At 34.6% G+C, this 23649-nt stretch overlaps 1 long non-coding RNA gene across 2 annotated transcripts in view; it reads left to right on the forward strand.

The window, feature by feature from the left end:
• LOC147996301 (uncharacterized) overlaps positions 1-23649 on the forward strand; it is a 425118-nt gene that overhangs the window by 344340 nt on the left and 57129 nt on the right. For both annotated transcript variants that reach the window (XR_015671867.1, XR_015671866.1), the window contains exon 4: positions 16721-16765. This is a non-coding gene — a long non-coding RNA (uncharacterized LOC147996301). The remainder of the gene's footprint in view (positions 1-16720; positions 16766-23649) is intronic.

A 23649-nucleotide genomic window follows, 5' to 3' on the forward strand; every position in this document is an offset into this window, starting at 1 on the left:
CTGCCATGACTTCCCTCAAAAATAGATTTTAACCAGAAAGTATGAGCAGAGATAAATACCATTCTTCCCTAAGTTGCTTTTGGTCACAGTATATATTATGGAAATAGAAAGCAAACTAGAACAAGGGGTAAGGTCTAATAGGATGTAAGTCACTGGTGTGTGTGTGTGTGTGTGTGTGTGTGTGTGTGTGTGTGTGTGTGTGTGTGTGTTACTGGACTCTGTATCTTGCTGCAGCTCCTCCCTGTATTTCTTTCACTCTGCCTCTTGACTGGCCTCATATAAACCACTACTCTGTGGCTATAAGTTGCTATTCAGTGTTGAGTTACTGTTTGCTTCATGCTCTTGCTACCCAAGATCATGCGTCAAGAGACAATGGACTAATCCCCTAATATCAAGAAAAATCAAGAGAATCACGTTTTTAAAGTTGCTTTTCTTTATATTTTTGTTAGTTTCCCCAAAGTAACTACAGATATAACAAACATCAAGAAATTTCAATGACTAATAACCTCCCCTAACGAAATAATAAGCATGTAATTATAAAGCTTAAAGGTATTTTCCTTAGGACAGATGCAAAATAGTTATTTTATGGAATACAATAATCTATTTAAAAATACAGATATACAATTCAGCACTTCATCAGAAAAATTAAGGGAATTTTAAAGTCAAACAAATGCAAAATGAAAAATAAATTAAGCAAAATTTTTAAAATGTGACAGAAGTCATCACTTACAGAAAAGACCAATGGTAGGAAAGATATATAAGTTTGAAGATTGTCATACTCCTTAGTATGGTTATGGGGAAAGAATGAAAAAGAATACAGATGTTCCATAGCAACATTAGTCTAGCATTAAATGAATTGATATATTTTTGAAAGGTACAAATATAAGATACTTAAAAGGCAAAGAACTATGGATAGGTTTAACTCTAAATATATCCTAAGATTTCTTATGATCAACTGTCAAAGTTTTAAGACAAAGAAAATATTATTATGCTGTAAGGAGAATCTGAATATATGTCTTCCAATTCAATACACAATGTATTCTCCTCATAATGCTTATAATGGAGAATAAATGAAAATTTTAGCAATGTTAAAATGTTTTGTGCTCCACCATACTATCTTCTGAAAAAGAAGGAGAAACACACACATTTTCAAATTTAAAAAAGCTAAGAGAATGTCGTTTACCAGAACTGGATAGGCAAACTACTGAAGAGAGTTCTTCAGACTCAAAACAGGGAAAGAAACAATTGTAAAGACAACAATGAAGACTGATTCAGATTGCTGCAGTATTATGAACATGGTTTGTAAGCCACTATGTATCCAAACTAAAATAATTCAAACTAATAATAATTACACTGATATCTTGAGAGGAGGTGATGTGAAGATATAAAATGGACAATAAACTTCAAAGCTTTACAAACATCATTTTCTCTCTTGTTTCTTTTTCTCCTTTTCCCAATCAAAGTTAAATTGCTATCCATTCAAAATAGTTTGCTATTTTTGCTATAGACATTGCTTACTAGAGTCATGGCAACCATAAAGCAAAGACTTGCAATGAAACAACAATGTAGTAACCAAAAAAAAAATCAAACTTCAGATTTTTTATAGTTAGGTAAGTATAGAGTTATATAAGTGAGAAGAAGCAGTTTTATTTTGCAAAAATAATTTAATCATCTGTTTTCATTACTTTCTGGACTAATTATATTTAATATGAGTTATTGTCCTCAATAATTATACAATGCCCTTGGGTATTTACTTATCTCTAAAACCTTTGAGTTGATAAAATGCATATGCTTTATATATGAAATTCTTCCTTCTAAAAGTACTCTCTGAAAAGTCTTCTGATAGTACAAAGTTATATATTTAATTGACACATCTTATTAGTGCAGCTGTTAGTAGTCCATTTGATAGGACAGATATTAAAAAAGTACAATAATGAAACAAATTTGCCCATTGCTTATTTGGAAAACAGGTGTGCTCAGATCTTTCATGTATAACTCATGAAAGATCTGTTGCTAGAACAGAGACTCTAAGTATTTTCAGTTGGGAATCCCACACTTTCTACTACAAAACAACTTTATTAGCTCCTTGTGATTGTTTGCGTATGGTTGGTCCAGGGAGTAGTACTTTAAGAAGGTGTGGCCTTCTTGGAGGAAGTGTGTCACTTTGGGTGGGCTTGGAGACCCTCATCCTAGCTCCTCCTAGGATGCTCAGTCTATTCCTGGCTTTCTTTGGGTGAAGATGTAGAACTCAGCTCCTCCTGCCTGGATGCTGCGATGCTGTCATGCTCCTGTGTTGATAATAATGGACTCAACTTCTGAACCTGTAAGCCAGCCCTATTTTAATGTTGTCCTTGATAAAACTGACATTGGTCATGTTGTCTGTTCACAGCAATAAGACCCTAACTAAGACACTCCTCAATGAAGATAACTGACCCTTGTGAACTACCTCATCACCATGGTAATATATTTACCTAGAAAACACTGAGTACATATTCAGTATGCAGCAGTTCTCATGTTGAGCACTGGAAAGGATGTACAATATCTTATCAACCTTTCTGAAGAGACTTGGATTTTTATGGTTATATATGACTTCATGTATTTCAGTGCAAATATACCTAGGTAGATTCTTCATACTTACAGTTTTCATTTATTCCAAAACACACTGAAAACTTTCAAGAGGAACCTTAGCCTAAGTGGATTTTAGTATGATTCTTAATCAATACATGCAGAACACAATTACACTTTTAGATGGCAGAAAAGGCTTTGTACCTAGAACACAGACCTCCCAGGAACCCTGTGTGACAATCTAGATTTTAACCCATTTTTTTCCTTCTGTTGGAACATGAAATCTCCATTGGTTGAGAAACGTTGAAAAAATTTAGGAATTAGTTATTAAGTGTGGAATAAAAATAAGGAAATGTATAGTTAAACATCACAAATTATCTCTGCCCTTCCTCATTTCAGTCTCACCACAATGTTCTTTGATGAGTCATTTTAGGTACCTGGATAAAGTCTGGCAACTTGAGTCTTCAAGAAGTCCCTTTTAAATACATCTATCAAATCCCACACAGGAAATGCATGTATATACTCTAGTATGCATATGAAAATATAATTAAATGAAAAACAACTTGGATTGTCCTCACTGAGGTATTCTAGAGTATTTGCACATTTTTGTACAAGAGTCTTCTCTATACAATCCAGTCATGTAGTAAATACATTAACATTCTACTAGGAAGGAAGTTCAGAATGATCCTCATTACACTCATTTAGAAAGGCGGAAATGTAAGATAGTATAATATTGCTTAATGCTTGATAAATTTCTATTACAAACTTAAACAGGAGTATACAATAGATCATCTTCTCTAAAATATGCCCTCTTTTTATGGAAGTGGATTCATGAATAATCTATTCTAGATAAAATGAAATTACAAAAAGACTTCAGTGACTTAAAGAATGTGTTTATTACACTATGAAAATATTTAATTAAACAAAACAAATATAGAACATACTGTTTCAAACAGATATTTCTGGCTTTCAAGATTGTCTGTGAAAAACTACCGACATGGGATATATTAACTTCTCTCACCAGAATACTTACAATCATAGCATATAGGAAGAGTTATTTACTTTGTTTCTGGTTTATTCTATGGTCAATTCGATGCATTCTTTTTGTGCCCATTTTGATATCTAGGCTCAAGGATATGTAGAATTAGAGGCTTTTTGTCTCATGTGAACAGTAACCAGAAAAGGCAAAAGGAAGCACTAGGAGACAAACCAAAGGCAGCTCTGTGACCTACTTCCTTTACTGAGATCCTATCAAACCCTTTACGAAAACCAGCACATCAGGATCAATGTTTCAATATGTGAGCCTGGAAAGAGCATTCCATCAGCTATCCAGTACAAATGAAAAAACAATCAATCAATACTTTAAAATTCTGCATGAACAATCTTGATTGACAAGAGGAAATTTTATAAGCTCCAAGAATTTTTCTTGCAAAAGAACTCTTATAAAATGAAAGCGAGTTTTGATTATTATAAAGCTAAGTCCACATATGAAATACACTAGTACTCTGGGTTGGATTATTCAAGTCTGTGATTTCTGATGCTCAAGACCAGTGTGGGTAACTTCCTAAGGTACTCTTGAAATAGTCAAAGCAAGTCAGAAAATAGGGCTGAGGATATAGCTCCTGTTGAGAGATTTTCTAGATATTCATGAGGCCATGGTTCAATATGTGTTATATGTGAGAATCATTTTATTAAATGTAAGACTAACTTTAAGCATATATTTGTGGACATTTTGGTTTACTTAATATCTTTATAAAGAATTAATTTTATAAACCTGAGTTCTTGTTTTGTGCAATGAAAAAATTAAAATAAGAAACAATTATTTTCTCTAATAAATCTTGATAAAGAAATTTCAGGAGACAAAAGTTACTACTGTTGTAATAACTGTTCTAGAACACACTGTAGAATTTGTCTGGGCCAAACATGAGTGAACCTGAGGATTCAGTCTCAACTGTAAACTGCTTTTATTTCTCTCCGAACCATCAAATAACCAGAGCAACTGATGTAAATGAGGTAAGAAAGTAGGTGAGCAGGCTGAGTGGTTGATGGGGTGGGGGATAGGCCACATACCTTCCTTTCTAACTACTTATATTTCCTCTTAAGAGCCCACCCAGGTTCATCAGAATTTGCTTTTCTTAGCCGACCCCTGGGCATGAGAAGCTGCTGAATGCTAGCACATATGTGTGGGATCAGTGCCTTTTATGTATTCACTACCCAGGTCAGTACACAGAAGCACCTTATACCATCATAAAAAGGAAAACCTCATTAAACTCTAAAACTGCATTCCCATCCACCTCTGAAGGGCCTAGGAGGCCTTCTTTGAATCAAACTCACAAATGTTTGAACCCACATTACCAACCATACTCTGCTTCCTTTATCAACAGCACACAATTTTCTTCTGAAACAAAAAGACAACCCAAGTACAAAGAATATAGTCCATGATAAAGAAAAACATACTTTTTCCATTGAAAGATTATTTTTGATAAAAACAAAGCATTCTTCAGATGTCCTCCTATCATAAAGGGCTCTGTATCTTTTCTTATGTTTGACATCCTTTATTAATCTTCTCTACAACATATTCAGGAAATTTAAAATACAGATGATTTTTGCTATGAGAAGTGCAATAAGGGACACATTCATATCTAAAGGTGCCATATGAACCCCCACCTGATCTGTTAGCATCTTTCACATTCATTTTTCCTCTCAGAATAGACTGTGGCACATTGCGAAATAGATTCCCTTTAGTTCATGACTTGTTCAGTTGCAAATTCATGTAAACCACAGAACCAGTTTGGCACCTGCTGTGATCATGAGTCTACTGCTGCTTCTCTAATCAGAAAACATTCCTATTAGATAAACCATCTGGCTTGAAAAGATTCCCTTTTGCATTCAAAATGGCTTTGTTAGAATTCAGCCAAAGTATATTTTAAAAGGAAAGATGTGTCAGCAAGACCAGTCTGTTACTAATGGAACAGTTCTCTATGAAAATGATCATTTGTGAGTAACATATATATATATATATATATATATGTGTGTGTGTGTGTGTGTGTGTGTGTGTGTGTGTGTGTAACATTATAGATCATGAATGTACTCTCACCATGTGTGAACATGTGGAGGGTGGGAACCTCTGTCCACGACTGTGAGATGAAATTTAGTCACAGTGATTATCTGAAAAAAGCTGATGGATTGCATTTTGCTCTGATTGCAATCATTTCTATTGAAGTGTGACATATGAGTGCTGCTTCATGACCATCAGTACTACCTGTGGGTACCAGCCTGCTTAGCCCCTGCACATCTTGTTTGTTCTGGTGAATATGACTAATTTTAACTTATGAACAAATTCGATTTATATGTGTTTTTTTTAATTTTTGTTGAAATAGCAATAACAATGCTTCTTTAAAGATGATTCATAAAAACAAAAACTACCTGGTTTTAATATTTTAACAAACCTTGATCACTGTAAAGATAAGTATCATATTTTCTATATTTTCTGATCAGAAGTTATGAACAGGGAAAAAATGCCGAAAACAAAAATTTTGACTCTTAAACTTTGTCCGTTTTTGAGACGTGGTTTTAATGTGTAGCCTTTTCCTGGAACTCACTTTGTAAAACAGACTGGTCTCAAACACACAGAGATTTAATTGGCTATGCCTCCTGAGTGCTCTTAAATTCATTTTGAAAAATATTTAGTTTATTATTTCTCTCTCTTTGTCTGCTTCTCTCTGTCTCTCTCTGTCTCTCTCTGTCTCTCTCTGTCTCTCTCTGTCTCTGTCTCTGTCTCTGTCTCTCTCTCTCTCTCTCTCTGTGTGTGTGTGAGAGAGACAGAGACAGAGACAGAGACAGAGAGAGAAGTTCTGTGTGTGAGCCTTTTGCTCTTCTAAGCAAGCAAAGAACATTGGATTTCATGGAGCTACAGTTAAATATAACTATGAACACCTTACAATGGTAATGGTTAATGAACTTGGATCTTCCACAATAACAGCAAATATCCTTAATTGCTAAGCAATCTTGTAAACATTTTGTTAAAAAAAACAGCATTGTTAGGAAAAGTATAAAAAGTAGAGACAGTGAGAGAAATGTCCAATGTCTATGTTGATTGTTGTTGAAGAGGCTTTTTAATATTTTGATAGGGAAATGAGGTAAATATGGAAAGTATCAACCATAATAATATGAACTAAAATTAAGAGGTATCTATTTTTTGTTATTTTCTCCTTTCTCTCTCTTTCTTTGTTTCTTTTTCTCCTTGCTTCCTTTCTCCCTTTCTTTTTTGCTCACCCTTTTTCTTTCTATTCATTTGTTTGTTTTTTGTGTTCTAATAAGATCTTTGTTTATATCTCAAGCTTGCCTAGAACTTGTTGAATAGTCAGGGATGGCATCAACCTTGCTACCCTCTTAGTCTCTAAAGTGCTGTGATGACTATGAAGGCAGCATGTCAGATTTTTTTGATTTAGCATCCTATGGACCTATAAAAAGGGCTGATACTGGGAACAATGGCATTGTCACGAATGAGAGTGGGTGGTTTTCTGAGATTCAACTGAAAATATAGATATTCAAATGGAGGAGGTTTAGAGATTTTTTGGATTAACATATTAATGTGTAAAGCACTGGGGGGGGGGCAAAACTTGAATAGAACAAATGCCATAGATAGTATCTGTTGTTGCAGTTAGAATACGTCATTGTAAAATATTAAGTCTATCTATGGTTTTACAGTACAAGACTAATACTTAAAAAATGCCTGTGCAGTACACAAATAAAGCATAAAATCCTAACTCAGAGTATGTACAGCATACCCTCGCACATCCAGAACCTTCCAATACCTTTTATAAGGCAACACTCTGTTAGCAGGGTTTTCTGAGCATGAACGTTTAAAGGGTACACTGTGGATGCAAGATTATATGATTTAAAATATGGCTATTATTGGAAGCTTCAACATCGATGATTGTTATTGGTGATGACTAAAGAAATGATATTATATTCCTTTATGAATATGACTATTCTGAAATAAAGGCAAGGATAAGATCAAATTGAGAATTTAACTATGACACCTTCAAATGTTTTTCATTCCATAATGCTGTTATTTCTTTTTTACTGGCTTTGAGATTTTACTATTGCTCTATGATAGTCTTGTTATCACTGTCACCGGGAAACTATAAAACTATTATGTATTACTAGATGTTACACATTATCTGGATCTTTTGAGATTTCTTTTTTCTGTCACATTTCTACAGATCTAGCAGGGCAGCTGCCTTATTTTCAGCACTAAGAATTTTGCGATAAGTGATTTTTCTTTTCTTTTCTCTTACTCTTTTACTTTATTTATAAAATGACTACATATAGTGGCAACTGTGTAGACAAAAAAATGTACCAATGTCTAAGACTTAAAAGAGAGTAATAAAATTAACTCACACAGTGAAAGGCAGGTTGTGAGAAAACGAACTGTGTATGACTACTTTCGTTCCTCTGAGTATGCCTGCCAATTGCCAATGTATGACCAACTGTATTCATTTATACACATTTTGATAAACTTCTATTGAATCAGGTATTGAAATATAAAAGTGAAAACTCAAAGAGTCTATGGTTATTCAATCTTAAAATAAGTATTTTATCTCAAGGATTGTAGTAGGGGGTACATACTTGATAAGATAGTATAGGAAAAAGAAGCAAATATACCCAAGTGGAGTAGAAGGCAGGAAATAATCAAACTCAGTACTGAAATCAACCAAGCAAAAACAAAGAAAACTATACAAGGAATCAAAAAGAACTGATTCTTTGAAGAGAATAAACAAGATAGATATATACCCTTACCCAAAGTAACTAGAGGGCACAGAGACAGTATCCAAATTAACAAAATCAAAAAATGAAAAGGGAAATATAAGAACAGAAACAGAAGAAATTAAAAAAAATCATCAGATCCTACTACAAAAGCCTATATTCAACAAATGCAAAGGATAATTTTCAAGGATGATATCAGCTATTAAGTTAAATCAGGATCAGATAAACTATACAAACAGTCCCATAACTCCTAAAGAAATAAAACAAGTACTAAAAGTCTTCAAAACAAAAAACAAAAAACAAAAAACAAAACAAAACAAAAAAACAAACAAAAAAAAAGCCACAGCTAGATGGTTTTACTGCCGAATTCTTTTAGACCTTTGAAGAAGACCTAATACCAGTACTTCTCAAACTATTTCACAAAATAGAAACAGAAGAAACATTACATAATTTCTTCTGTTAAGCCACAGTTATACTGATACCTAAACCACACAAAGACTGAACAGAAAGAGAAATTCAGAACAATTTCTCTTAGAATTACCAGTGCAAAAAATAATAAAATTCTAGCAAACTGAATTCAAGAGTATATTAAAATACAGAAATCCATCAATGTAATGCACTATATAAACAAACCCTAAGGAATAAAACACATGATTATTGCATTAGATGGTGAAAAATGCTTTGACAAAATACAGCTGGACTTCATGTTAAAAGTCATCGTTCTTGAACGTCATGTGGTTTGTGAATTGTACATTGGGTATTCAAAGCTTATATCTGTGTATCAGTGAGTGCATAGCATGTGTGTTCTTTTGTGATTGCACTACCTCACTCAGGATGATATTTTCTCATTCTATCCATTTGCATAAAAATGGCATGAAGTCATTGTTTTTAATAGCTGAGTAGTATTCCATTATATAAATGTACCACTTTTTATGTATCCATTCATCTGTTGAAGGACATCTGGATTATTTCCAGCTTCTCTCTATTATAAATAAGGTTGTTTAAACAAAAATACTCACAGAAGGAAATATAGAGACAAAATGTGATTCAGAGACTAAAGGAACGGCCATCCAGAGACTACCTCACCTGGGAGATCCATCCCATATACACATTCCAAACTGAGACATTATTACAGATACCAAGAAGTACATGCTGACAGGAGACTGATATAGCTGTCTCCTGAGAGGTTCTGCCAGATCGTGACAAATATAGAGGTGGATGCTCGCAATCAACCGCAGAAATGAGAAAGGGGTTCCTAACGGAGGGGTTATAGAAAGGAATGAAGTAGCTGAAGGGGTTTACAACTCCTAAGAAGAAAAGCAATATCAACCAACCACACACACCAGAGGTCCCAGGCACTAAATTACCATCCAAAGAGTATATAGGGATGGATCTATGGCTCCATACATATATGTAGCAGAAGATGGCCTTGTCAGGCATCAATGAGAGGAGAGGCCTTAGGACTTGTCAAGGTTCAATGCCCCAGTGTAGGGGAATGTCAGGGTAAGGAGGTGAATGGGTGAGGGAGCACCTTCAGAGAATCAGGGAAGGGGGAGATAGGATTGAGGATTTCTTGAGGAGAAAACAGAAAAGAGGATAACATGTAAAATGTAAAATTTTAAAAAACCCAATAAAAGAAATAAAAAGTCTTAGAAAGATAGAAAATCAAGGAACATACCTAAACATAATAAAAGCAATGTATAGCAAACCAATAGCCAACATCAAATTAAATGGAGAGAAACTCAAAGCCAGCACAGTAAAATCAGGGACAAGACAGGACTGCCCACTCTGTCCCTATTTATTCAATATAGTACTTAATTCTAGCCAGAGCAATTAGACAAACAAAAATACAGGTCAAAGAGATACAAATTGGAAAGGAAGAAGTCAAAATATCACTATTGCAGATGATATAATATTATACCTAAGTGACTCCAAAAATTCCATGAAAGAAGACCAACAAATGATAAACAAGTTCAGCAAAGTGGCTGGATATAAAATTAACTCAAATCAGTAGCTTTCTTCTACTCAAAGGATAAACAGGCTGAGAAAGGAATTAGAGAAATGACACCATTCAAAGTAGTCATAAATAATATAAAATATTTTAGTGTGACACTCACCAAGCAAGTAAAAGATCTAAATGACAAGAATTTCACATCTCTGAAGAAATAAATCAAAGAAGACCTTAGCAGATGAAAAGAACTCCCTGCTTATGGATCAGCCAGACTAACATAGTAAAAAAATATGGCTATCTTTACCAAAAGGAATCTACAGATTCAATACTTTCCCAATCAAAATTCCAACTCAGTTCTTCACAGAGATAGAAAAAGCAGTCCTCAAATTCATTGAAGAAAAAAGAAAGAAAACAAATAGCAAAAACTATTCTCAACAATAAATAACTTCTGGGGGAATCACCATCCCTGACGTCAGGCTGTACTACAGAGCAACAGTGATGAAAAACTACATGATATTGGTACAGAGACAGACAGGTTGATCAATGGGATAGAATTGAAGACCCAGAACTAAACCTGTGAATCTATTGTTACTTGATTTTTGACAAAGAAACCAAAATCATCCAGTAGAAAGAAGATAGCATTTCAACAAATGATGCTGGTTCAACTGGTGATTGGCAGGTAGAAGAATGCAAATCGATCCATTTTTATTTCCTTGTGCAAAGCCAAATGGATCAAAGACCTCCACATAACATGTGATATACTGAATTTAATATAAGACAAATAGGGAAAGATCCTCAAACACACCAGCACAGGGAAAATTTTCCTGAACTGAACACAAATGGCTTAGGATTTAAGATGACCAATTGACAAATGGGATCTCATAAAATTGAAAAACTTCTGTAAGGCAAAGAACATCGTAAATAGGAAAAAGAGCAGGTGACATTTTGGGAAAAGATCTTTTCCAACCATATGTCATCCCATAAATGATGTAAAATATCCATATCCAAAATATTCAAAGAACTCAAGAAGTTAGACTCCAGAGAACCAAATAACACCATTTAAAATAGCATTACAGACCTAAACAAAGAATTCTCAACTGAGTAATATCAAATGGCCAAAAAGCACCTAAAGAAGTATTCAATATCCTTAGTCACTAGGGAAATGCAAATCAAAATGACCATGAGATTCAACTTCACACCAACTAGGATGGCAAAGATCAAATCCCAAGTGACAGCAGATTCTGCCTGTGAGAAGGAGGAATACTCCTCCATTGCTGTTGTGATTGCAGGGTAGTAAAACCACTTTGGAAAACAATCTGGAAGTTCCTCAGAAAGTTGTAAATAATTCTATCTGAAGACCCAGATATACCATTCCTGGGCATATACCCAAAAGATGCTCTAACACATAACAAGAACACATGCTCCATTATGTTCATAGCAGCTTTACTTATAGTAGCCAAAAGTAATGGATACAGAAAATGTGATACATTTACACAATGGAGTACTACTCAGCTATTAAATACAATGATTTCATGAAATTTTCAGGCAAATGGATTGAGCTAGAAAGTGTCATCCTGAGGGAGGTAACCTAGACACAAAAGAACACACATGATATATACCTACTATTAAGTCTCTATTAGCCCCAAATCTCTGAATATCTACTTTATAACTCACAGACCATATGAAGCTTGACAAGAAGGAAGACCAAGGTGTGTAGGACCAAAGTCTTACTTAAAAGGGGGAACAAAATAACCATGAGAGCTAATGGTAGAGATGCACATGAGAAGGAGAAAGGAGGCAGAGGAAAAAGAGGTGGCAGGATTAAGTATCGAAATAGAGAGAAGTTCAGATGGTCAGGAAAATGAAAAGAAATATGCAGCAGTGAGGGGTAGGGAAGAGGGGGAAGCCGTTAGAGAGTCCTAGATACCAGGGAAGTGAGAGTTTCTCCAGACCCACCAGGGATGACCTTAGCTGAAATTCCCAACAAAGTAGAGATAGAACTAGTAGAGACCACTTCTACTAGATAGGCACGGCCCCCAGTTGAGGAATGGGACCCCTACCCATCTCAAAATTTTTAACCCAGAATTTTTCCTGTCTAAAGGAATTGCAGGGCAAAAAATGGAGCAGAGACTGAAGGAAAGGCTATCCAGCAACCACCTCACCTAGGGATCCATTCCACCTGCAGACACCAAAGCTATATACGATTGCTGATGCCAAGAAGCTCTTGCTGACGGGAGCCTGTCCCCTGAGAGTCTCTGCCAGCACCTAATACAGGTGCAGATACTCACAACCAACCATTGGCTTGAGCCCAGGGAACTCCAATGAAAGTGTTTGAGGAAAAAATGGAGGAGCTAACGGGAATTGTAACCCCATAGGAGGAACAACAATATCAACTAACTGGACCACCCAAAGTTCCCAGAGATTAAATTATCAATCAAAAATTACATGGAAGGATTGTGGCTCCAGCTATATACATAGCAGAGGACTGCCTAGATGGCATCATTGGAAGGTGAGGCCCTTGGACCTTTGAAGGCTTCAAGTGTAGGTGGAAGGTAGAGGGGTAAGGTGGGAGTGTGGGTAGAGGAGCACCTCATAGAGGTGAAAAGTAGGGGGATGGGATGGGAGGTTTATGGAGGGGATACCGGGAAGAGGAACAACATTTGAAATGTAAATAAATAAAATAACCAATAAGAAAAAAGAAGGAAAATGATTGCATACAGTGGCAATTTAGTAGATAGAAGATATGACAGATGACCAATGTCAGGACTTAAGAGAGAGAAATAAAATTAACTCACACAGTGAAAAGCAGATTGTGAGAAAAGGAACTGTGTTTAACTCTGTATGTACTTCTGAGTATGCCCATCAATATATGACCACTGGTATATTGGTATATGTTTATTACATTTATACATATATGTTTATATATATATTATATATATACTTGTATTGAATCAGGTATAGAAATATAAAAATGAAAACTGAGTGCTGGTTATTCCATTTTAAACTATTTTCTCTTAAGGATTGTAGTAGGGGTACAAACTTGATAAAAAGCATAGAAAGTAACCTCCTGTTTATTATTTCAAATGATAAAACTGTTGGTTGGTATTTATTTAACATTTATTAAGAACCATATATTCTCTCAAGTGTTTATATACTCACATCTTATAATTAGTTTCTCACAATGGTTGCACGTGTGTTCTTTGGGAATGCAGCCCCCACACATACCTCCAGGAGTTTTTCAATTGTTTCTGAACTGACCATATATTTCAGGACACATAGTCCAGCTGCATGATGATGGAAGCCAGGGAAGGAAGAGGAGATAAATTACATTTGGGGAGTATTGCTATGCTATAGTTTACATTTGTCTAGATCGATCTAGATGGCAAAACTTGTTGCCATTGACAGCATATAAGTATTGACACTTGCAATATGAGGATTCAGATTAAAACATTTGAGTAGAGCCAGGAATGTAGACTATTACCCTCTTATTGAAAAATATTATAGCCTCACGGTTTATTGCATTCATACTTAGTCCATTTCCCTGAAGACAACAGATCATTTTTCCTTTAGCTCTTTTTGATTGCCTATAAAATCTATCATATGTATGCTAATGCAGATTGGTGTGGCCAGTATTCAGGTCTTATTTAGGCCATCATATTGTTGAGGTCTTGTAAATGCAGCTTCCCTGTCATATCTCTAAGACACTGTCTCACAGAAAGTTCCTGGTCGTGTGTCTCTTACAGTCATTCCTCTACTGTCTTTTGTGATGTTGCCTCAGTCTTGGATGTAGCAGCTTCCATGTAGATATACCAACTGTTGCTTAAATGCAGATATTCTTAAATTATATAGTAGACGATTGTACTACTGACTAAAAATTGCTGACTATTTTTAACTGTGAATTGGTAACACATGAGACCATAAAGAAAGCCATGGCTCTATATAAGATTTTCTAGAAAAATCTTTTGACAGATCCCCCATCCCTTTTCTCAGCATTGCCCTGTTTATCTTCTTTAGGTTGTGAATGTAAAGCTCAGTTGAGGGCCCCTGTAGGTTCATATCATGAATGTGAATGCTATGGTTCCATAAGAAGTTTGCAAAGCAATGACTTAGGTACACCTTGATCACAGATCTCCTTGGCTTAAGGACAGCTTTCATTTTAGCCAGCTTGGGTAGGATGCTTTATGATAACACTTTGAATCTTGTTTTAGAATGCAATCCCATACAGTGAACATGATAGTCATTCCAGGCTCTTAGGTATGAATCTCCAAGAAAGAAACTGCTTGCGCAGCAAACTGTCATGAAAAAATGTTCCTCTCTCAACTTCCAGGAGTATTTTCTACGTTCTTTGGAAGTGTATTCTTTGTGAGTTTCCTTAGTTTCTGGTCTTACCTCAACAATATATAAATTCTTTGAGGTTAGATCATATTTGTGTGTGTTTAATATATAGAACAGAGTTGGCACTAAATGATTGAACTGAAAATTCTTCTGTTGTAATAAATATTTATGTTGCAGTGTCATAAAAAAGATTTGGGAATACATTTGATTGTTAGTTCCATGAATTATTGTATATCCCTAAATGATATCTAGATATTTTATGCTTTTAGTTTCAGTTGGAAAGATTAAGCTATACACATTCTTTTGTAGATGTACTTTAAATGTGTAATAACAGAAGCGTCGGTACACTGTGTCAGAGAAAGGAAGCTTTTTGCAATGTGGATACTTTTAATTTTTCTAAGTTAGATACTGACAGGGAAGTAATGTTTTAGAAAAATTTACTGAGTTTAGCTAACAATTTCCAGAAGGCGGTAACTGGATTATTCTGTGCAGTTCAGTTACCTTGTCAAGAATATCAAGTTTAGTGGGATCCGTACCTTCATGATGGTATTCATGTAGTTACACACAATGTGCGAACATATTTTAATGCAATATAAAGAATTCTAGCAAGGCAAATGGAATGGAAAATTCTAACTTTCTATGAATAGCTGTTTCATAAATTTTTCTTTTCTTTTTTTTTTTTTTTGGTTCTTTTTTTTGGAGCTGGGGACCGAACCCAGGGCCTTGCGCTTCCTAGGCAAGCACTCTACCACTGAGCTAAATCCCCAACCCCAATAAATTTTTCAAATAAAATGCTCTGTTGTGTTTACAACCTCATTGAATCATATCACTTCTTAGTCTGAAACTACAAATATTTTTGATATTTACGAATTTTTCTTTTGAAATTATTTCTAAAATAACCAACTTGTAGAAGCATATGTCTTTAGGTCCAGATACATGGCAAGCTAAGGCAAGATAGCAGTTTGAACTCAGATGTTCAAATCCAGTCAGAGAACATACTAAAACTCTGAAGCTACTTAGCTCCCTAGATTGACAGACAGACAGGCATGACTGTCAGACATATCGATTAATGATAGATAGATAGATAGATAGATAGATAGATAGATAGATAGATAGATTTCATAAGATCTTTGTTACATGCTGGAGGATTATATATATATATATATATATCAATTACATGGATTTTCTTTCATCAGTATCTTAATAGTTTGATAATTCACTGTATACTTCTCAAAACATCTATTTTAAATCTGTTATTTATCATTCCTTCATGTTTATCTTGTTGTAGTGCCAAAAATATAGAATTCTCTCTCTCTCCTTTTTTCCTCTCTCTTCTTTGCTTTCCATATCTGATTTTAATTCACTCATTTTAAAATCTAGGTTTTTAATTTCTTCTCTGGTTTCATCAGAGGGCTGACTAGATTACTTTCTAATGAACTCTATGCTTTTAAGATATATAGCTAATTCTCATTAGATGACTGTACTTACTTTATACTGTAAAATGTCATGGCATGATCTTTAATCCAGGCTGAGGGACCTAGTGGAGCCTATAGAGACCACAGGAACTAAGCTCACCAGTTTCCCTAGCATTGATTTTCTTTCATTCCTTTGCTGTGCCAGATCACTTCCAAGCTATGTCAGCTTTGCTTAGATATGGCAAGCTGCCTTCTAAGCATTGGGTTTCAGCTCATATATCACATCCTCAGAAATGCCAGTCATTGCCTTCCTGTCTACAGTATCTGTCCTATCATTCTAGCAAAGATCTAAATCTGTCTCTTACTCATCTGTAATCCTATATTTGTATATCCTTCCCCCATAGTCAAGCATTTCAAGACTCTGGCTTTATTCGTTTAAATCTAATTATTCAGTTTTCCTTAGATTAATCCTGAAGTCCACAACTTATGCCTAAGTAGATTAATAGTCATTCAGATTTTAACACTGACCTGAAATTGAAAATCATTTTTCTAAACCAGTTTCAGTAGTTTGGACCAGGTTTGGGTCATAGGATATAGGAATAGACATAGGCTGTAATTTGCTAAATGAAAATGAAAGAAAGCTTGTTGATGAGCTTCTAACAAATCTTCTTCTATTTCCTAGAACCTTTAAAGATGTCACCATAAGATGCAACTTCTCAATAGCCAGGTAAATATCTGTGCAAGAAAGTGAAGTTCAGCATAGCTGGGGCTGTGTTGTATACACAGGGCCAAAATCTGGAGTACACTGCAAATGCATATACTTGTGCTCATGTGCAGACAAACACTAATAAAATCTTGAGAAATTGAATTTAAAATGATAAGCCAGGACCCCATTAATCCTTGAATTTTATGTTTGCATGATATAAAGCTCACTGTTTCTGAAGCTATTTCAAGATGGCTTCTAGAGGTGCTCCATGCCAAGCAACCCAATTCATTCCACGTTGTCTCCGTGTGGTTAATAAATCTAAACTTACTTTGATTATTTATTTATTTGGTCTTGTCTCTTTTATGCATTGAAGGTAAATTGTGTTTTATATTTAATCTTATATTTACACTGCAGGAATTCATTTGATAAATCAAATTTATCTCCTTAACATGATAAGCTTAGCTTCTTATAGTTATTTTTTATTAAGATATGGTTTATTAGCATTTTCAGGAATACTTTACCATAATCAAACAAAATATTTTCTTCAGTACTTTGATATTCTGGTAATTCATTTCCACATAGCTGCTAGAACAGCAAAGACTTTTCCCTGTTAAACCGTTAGTGTCTCTCACTGTCTATAAAAGTAAACTCAAATTTCACTGAGAGTCAAAAGAGTTCCTTCCTATTTAGGCTTCTTTCTCCCATTCGATTTTATACACATATCCTAGATCTTAAGTCTCTTCCAATGTATTAGTTGTAGTTGGTATAATTCCAAGATGGCTTTAAGATTCCTATGTCCTGGTGTACACACTATATAATCCTCTGTCCTAAAGTATGAATATACTGTCACAAATCAAGTGGCACACTAATTTGTTTATAATTAGTTTAAACTATAATATGTAAGTACACATTCATTCTGTAAATGTGATTAAGGATGTGATGGGTAGCAATGGCAGAGATTAAGGTGAAGACCCAACTATTTCCCTCAGAGTCCAGAAAGCAAAATGATTAAAATAAAATAAAAGTGCAGGGATTCGCACTCTCCTGTGGAGGCATGTCTTCCATGAGTAAATGGAAGTCAAGAATCTGAGCCACGCATCTTAATACATATCCTCATGGCAACACACTATGGAACAAGTTTTAATCCTTGGGCCTCTAGGCAACAGTGACCATCAAAGTTACCCTAGGAAGGATGTGCTTTAAGTTTACAACAGTATGAATAAGGCCTGCTATCAAAAGCATGTAACTGATAGACTCATCTACAGTTACAGGACACAGAAATTACTGATTTCATGACACTGGAGGTTCTTATGTTGTTTTGTGCATCCTTTCATAATTTGTAATTATATAAACAAATATATAAACTCATAGTTTTCATAATAATAAAATGATGAAGATGCCTAGAATAACCACTAACATAGTTATTCTATCATACATCAACATCTATGTGGAATGATACTTTCTGATGTAGAAGCTTGTTGAAAATGGACCGTCTAAAAAATAAAACAGAAAACAACAACAACAACAAAACGAACAAACAAAACCAAAAAGTTCCCTTTCTAAGCTCTCATGTAAAAATTAAGCATTCATGGCTCTTTGATGTTTTCCTGGAGATACTGTTTTCCAGACCACCTAGGAAAATTTGACAAGTAAGAACTCATAAGAAGATGGGACGAACCTGAAGGTAATCTAATGTATTATGAAGCATTATAAATCTTATAATAAATACACTGTACTATTGATCCAGTTAAACAGTACTGAAGAAATCTTAACATATTGTAACTATGTATGGGAACTTAGTGTAAGATTAAAAATATTTTCTAGTAGTAGAGAGAAGGAACTAACAAATTAAATTTGCACTAGTCACATAAAAATGTGTTAAACTTTATTTCTTATTATATAACTTAAGGCAGGGTGAAAGGAAGAGACAGGACAAGGGAAGAAGAGAAAGATAAAAAGTATTATTACAAGTTTTTTTTCCATAGGTTTAAAACTAATTTTAAAATAGAAAGGCATGTAGACGTCTGAAACACAACTCTCAAGGACTGAAATCACCTGTATCAATATGACTAGTGATTAGGGCAGAGAACTGAGACCACCTGTGTCAATATTATTTAACTGCTACCTCCAGGAAATTTTTGCTTAGGAAGATAAGACTGATAATCAATAAATAACTTCACTGTTTGCTGTAGGAAATTCTAGCAAATCAATTCATCTGAGCAAACAATCTGCTCACTGGGGTGAATAGTTCCCTTCTCAGGAAGATCACCTGCTCGTGAAGAACTGTTTAATATTGTTGCTTCTCAGTGTTCGCCCACTCTGCACAAGTGTGCCACAGACTGCACCTAATTCTACACAGTTCTCCGCCTTGAGAACTTAAACTATTTGAACATTTCCTTAGGCACCTTTCTTTTAAAAACACTATTAGAAGAGTCTCAAGATACTATTTGTTTTATTTTCATATTTACTAAATTCAATTTTGTGTTACCGAGAATTTTTCTGATAGTCCATCATGGTCTGTTGATGCATACTAGCTACTATAAAACTAATATGGAAAATGATCTACAAAGCCAAGGAAGCTGATGGAGAAGAGCATTTTGAATATACATACATACATATATATGTATATATATGATGATTTGCTATATTTATAAGTATTTTACAGTAAGCATATTAAGGAGTTAAATTTTAAGAGTAATATATAAGGAAAGAGTTCAAATTAAATTACAGAACATATTAATTCTATGAAAACAAAGTCTTAAAATGTATGATATTAACAGAAATATATAATATATATAACAATACAAAAATATATAGTCATATATAATTATATATTATAGTACATGATATGTAATATGTAATATAAGCTATATCATATGCAATATAATACATAGTATATAGCATAATGTATGCTATATAATGCATAAAATATACATATATAAAATATAATACATAATATATTATACATAACATGCATACTATATATTATGTGTTATATATATATTCATGCATATATACATGTATATTCATATCAGTCTCAGTTTCATCTCTGCTGTTTGATTCAACCACAACACATTTGCTATGTATTCCTGAATTTGTTTTAAATCTTGTTCAAAGTTGTTCTATCATAGTAGGGAGTGTTGCGGGAAAGGCCACTGAAGTCATTTTCTTTAGCCCTTCTGTGTGAAAAGTAGGATATGAATATATATATATATATATATATATATATATATATATATATATATATATATATGAGAGAGATGGAGCTGATGGTGCTAGGATAAAAATCAAATCACTATTTCTTTGAGAATATGGTTTCACTTTTCATCTTCCTTCTGAGTATGTGTGTTGAAATGATAGGCATAGAATCATGTGCAAAGTTTATAAAGGCCTGGGAATTGAAATTAGGGTTTGGAAAAGCACAGGAAATGACTTTAACAACTAAGTTACATCCCCATCACAAAGGAATCTTAAGACAGGACACTTATACAGGAAAAAAATCTCACTTCGATTGGAAATATTTTCAGATTTTCATAGAAAATTCGATGACTTTATAGTCACAAATATAACTGAGCGAATGGAAAAAACAAATGAAAGATGATACAGCTCCAACTTCTTTAATTTCAATAAAAGAAGAAAATAGTAAATGCTAAAGGCTTAAACAAAGAATTATGGGCTCAGAACATCTCTTTCTAATTCTTCAGGTTGTAATTCAACTGGAATGTAGTACTTACATGACTAATTCTCTCAGGCCTGTTTAAGCTCCAGTATCATGCAGGCTTGAGTTGGAAAAGTTAGAGGCAGGGAAGGGATGTGCTACTTCCTGTGGTGCTGGACTGCTTTAAAGTGATGACTGCTGTTGCTTGACCCCATCAATCCATCAGTTCTCACACTGGTGCTCTAGCAACAAGGGCTTCAGTGGCCTTTCTAGCCACACTCCCTATTATGGTAAAAGGACTTTGAACAAAGATTCAGAATGAAGGCATGGCCCAAGCAAAAGGTGTTGTGCTGGATTTAAGCAGCAGAGATGAAAGTAAGGCTGAGTAAGAAGACAAGAGTGAGGACTCTATGAAATATTTACAAGCCACCTGTTTTCTGTAACCTCAGCTATCAATCATCCCTTGCTTAGAGAAAGACAGTTACTGAGAAACACTGTATTTATGTAGAAACAATGTTCTTAAGTGGCTATGTTACTCTTTGTATTAGAACAAAATGATTCTATTAAAATCCATTAGTATTTGAGGATTGGGCTACAAGAATTTGCTGCTGTGTAAATTTAACAAATATTTCTGTGCTAGCTAGTTTGTCTTAAGACATAATCTTAAAGACATAATCTACAGTCTTTTGGGGAAAATTTCAATTGAGACAATCTCTCCACCAGACTTTCCAATAGACAAGACTGTGGTGCATTTTCTTAATTGGAGGTTGATGTGGGAGGACTCAGCTCCAAATCCAAAGGATTTTAAATAAAATGTTATTCTGTCCCCTAAATACTAGTTGCTTTCTGTGGAAACAATTGTATATCAGCATAATTTGTGCCTGGGTCTCCTAATTCATACTTTCTTAAGTGTTTACAATCCAACATAGACTCTAAATTAACTCTTGTATCTATTCGTTAGTTAGAAACAGACATTATTTTCTTTATACTGAGTTTAATGTTGTCCCATCAAGATAATTTCCTCTCATATTCTCATAATGTGATCATAAAAGCAGTGTCTTATAAACTATAAGATGTCAGTTATTGACAGTTAACCTGCCAACACCTACATGCATGCAGGACTTATATAGTTGTAGATTATGTTTTAAAGAGTATTGACAGCAGGAAGACAATAGAGATGACTAATATTAGTAACTTGACCAGATCTAGAAAGTCCTGAGAACCAAATGTCTGAGCATGTCTATAAAAGTTCTATAATAGGTTAGTTGAGGTGGAAAGACTCATCCTATATGTAGGTAGTGACATCCTGGGATAGAGTAATTGACATCATGAAAGAAGAAAGTAAACAAATCTCTTTTCCATGACTGTGAATATACTCTTTTAAGCTGCTTCATGTTCCTTTGTTTTTGATATTTACACCATGAATGACTATGAAGTAGAGCTGTGAGCTAAAAGTAAACAGTTCTAGCCTGAAGTTGCTGCCAGATATTTAGTTACTGAAGAGGAAGAAAAGGAGGAGAAAGAGGAGAAGGAAGGAAAATAAATAACAAATATAATTTTCCAATTGACCAAGTGTACGGAAAATCCTTAAATCCAATAACTGGCTCCCTTAGGTAACTATGCGAAGATCCATTGAAAAGAAAGCTAAATGAAAGTAGAGGCTGGGAATGGAGTGTTGAAGCCAGAGCTGACCAACAATGACGAGTTGTCATCCTCCAAAAGATAACATTTTTTCCCTCAGGAAGGAAGAGCCACTAGGCAGTTTCTTTTGCCATCCATAGGTGATTTGGCACTACCAATATGCTGATTTTACAATTCTGACCTCCAGTCCAGTGATGTACGAAAGATGTGGATTTGTAACTGAATCTGTACTGCCTCACATGCAGGCAATACCAGGTATTGGATCCTCAAAATACTGTGTTTTATTTAAAGAGCCTACCTACTGAGCAGACAGTGAATGTGATGTTTGTCCCAGTTTCTTCTTGCTATGGACACTGAAATGCAGCAGAAACTTGACTAATTCTGTGCCCCTTCCCCTTATGCTTTCTACAATGTCTCCTTTAGAGTGAGATTATATACTGTACAATGGTTCTACCATTGTGTTTTGGAAGTGGACAGCTTGTTACACAGCCATAATAGTTTTGTCCCAGGATGAATCATACCCAGATTTACAGCTATTCTTGATGTAGATGATTTAATGACGAATACAGGACTGTTTAAGTTGATAATTTTAGATTTTGAATTAATGCTGGAATGTGCTAAGGTTTTAATTTTAGAGGTAGAATTGATTTTGTAATGAAGCTAGGCTCTTAAGTGTGCTGAGATGTGCACTCTACCTGGCACACGGGGGAGTAGGTGTAAATTTCGAGGACAGAGAGGATGGATTAAAATTAGTTGAATATTGTCTTTCTAAAATTCGTGTCCACCGTCAGCAACAACAACAAGAACAACAGCAACAACAACAAATGTGATTTTTGAAGAACATTTGAAGGTATGATTAGCCAGATACGATAAGTGTAGGAAAAAGATGAGTAAACCAATTATTAATCATCATTTTAAAACACAACCAAATGAAAAAAGCCACATGAATTTGAGGGCTGAGTTCAAAGCAATGCATTTGTATACCTGAAGTACTGTAGCTCTGGAAATCACCCAGAGCAAGGAACAGAGCTTGAAACAACTATTCCTACACAACCTCCCAGGAAAAACCCACCTTGCTGACCACCTTGTTTCAGACTTTTAGTGCTATGAAGTGTACAGTGCTGTGCCTCTGCTATTTTTAACCATCCCATTGTAGCTCTTTGTGGTAACAGTCTGAATAATCCAATCTATCTATCACCTTAATACAAACCACAAATCAAGTTTCTACTTATTTTAGTTTTGTTGTCAAACCAAACTTTTGCCCTTGAAGATTAAAATACTAATATTTATTGACTGCAAATAAATAGACATTTGCATATAATAATCTTTCAAAGTATTATGGGATCACTACTGTTACCCATAGTTTACATAGTAGGATATTTTCTGTGAACAAAACAATGATTGGTCCTACAGTACTAAATATGAGAGCTCTTATTTTAATTAACATGTATTTAACTGCAATGTTCATAGCCTATTAATGTATAATGAAAGAAAATTAATTACTTTAACACATCACACAATTGTAAACCACAATGAACAGTAGAGAGCATTTGACCATTATCTGTATGCAATCTGAAATGGCCTATTCATCTTCTCTTGCCTGGAA

The sequence above is a fragment of the Rattus norvegicus genome, chromosome 2, assembly GCF_021556685.1.
Source record: "Rattus norvegicus strain SHRSP/BbbUtx chromosome 2, alternate assembly SHRSP_T2T, whole genome shotgun sequence".
Taxonomy (NCBI): Eukaryota; Metazoa; Chordata; class Mammalia; order Rodentia; family Muridae; genus Rattus; species Rattus norvegicus.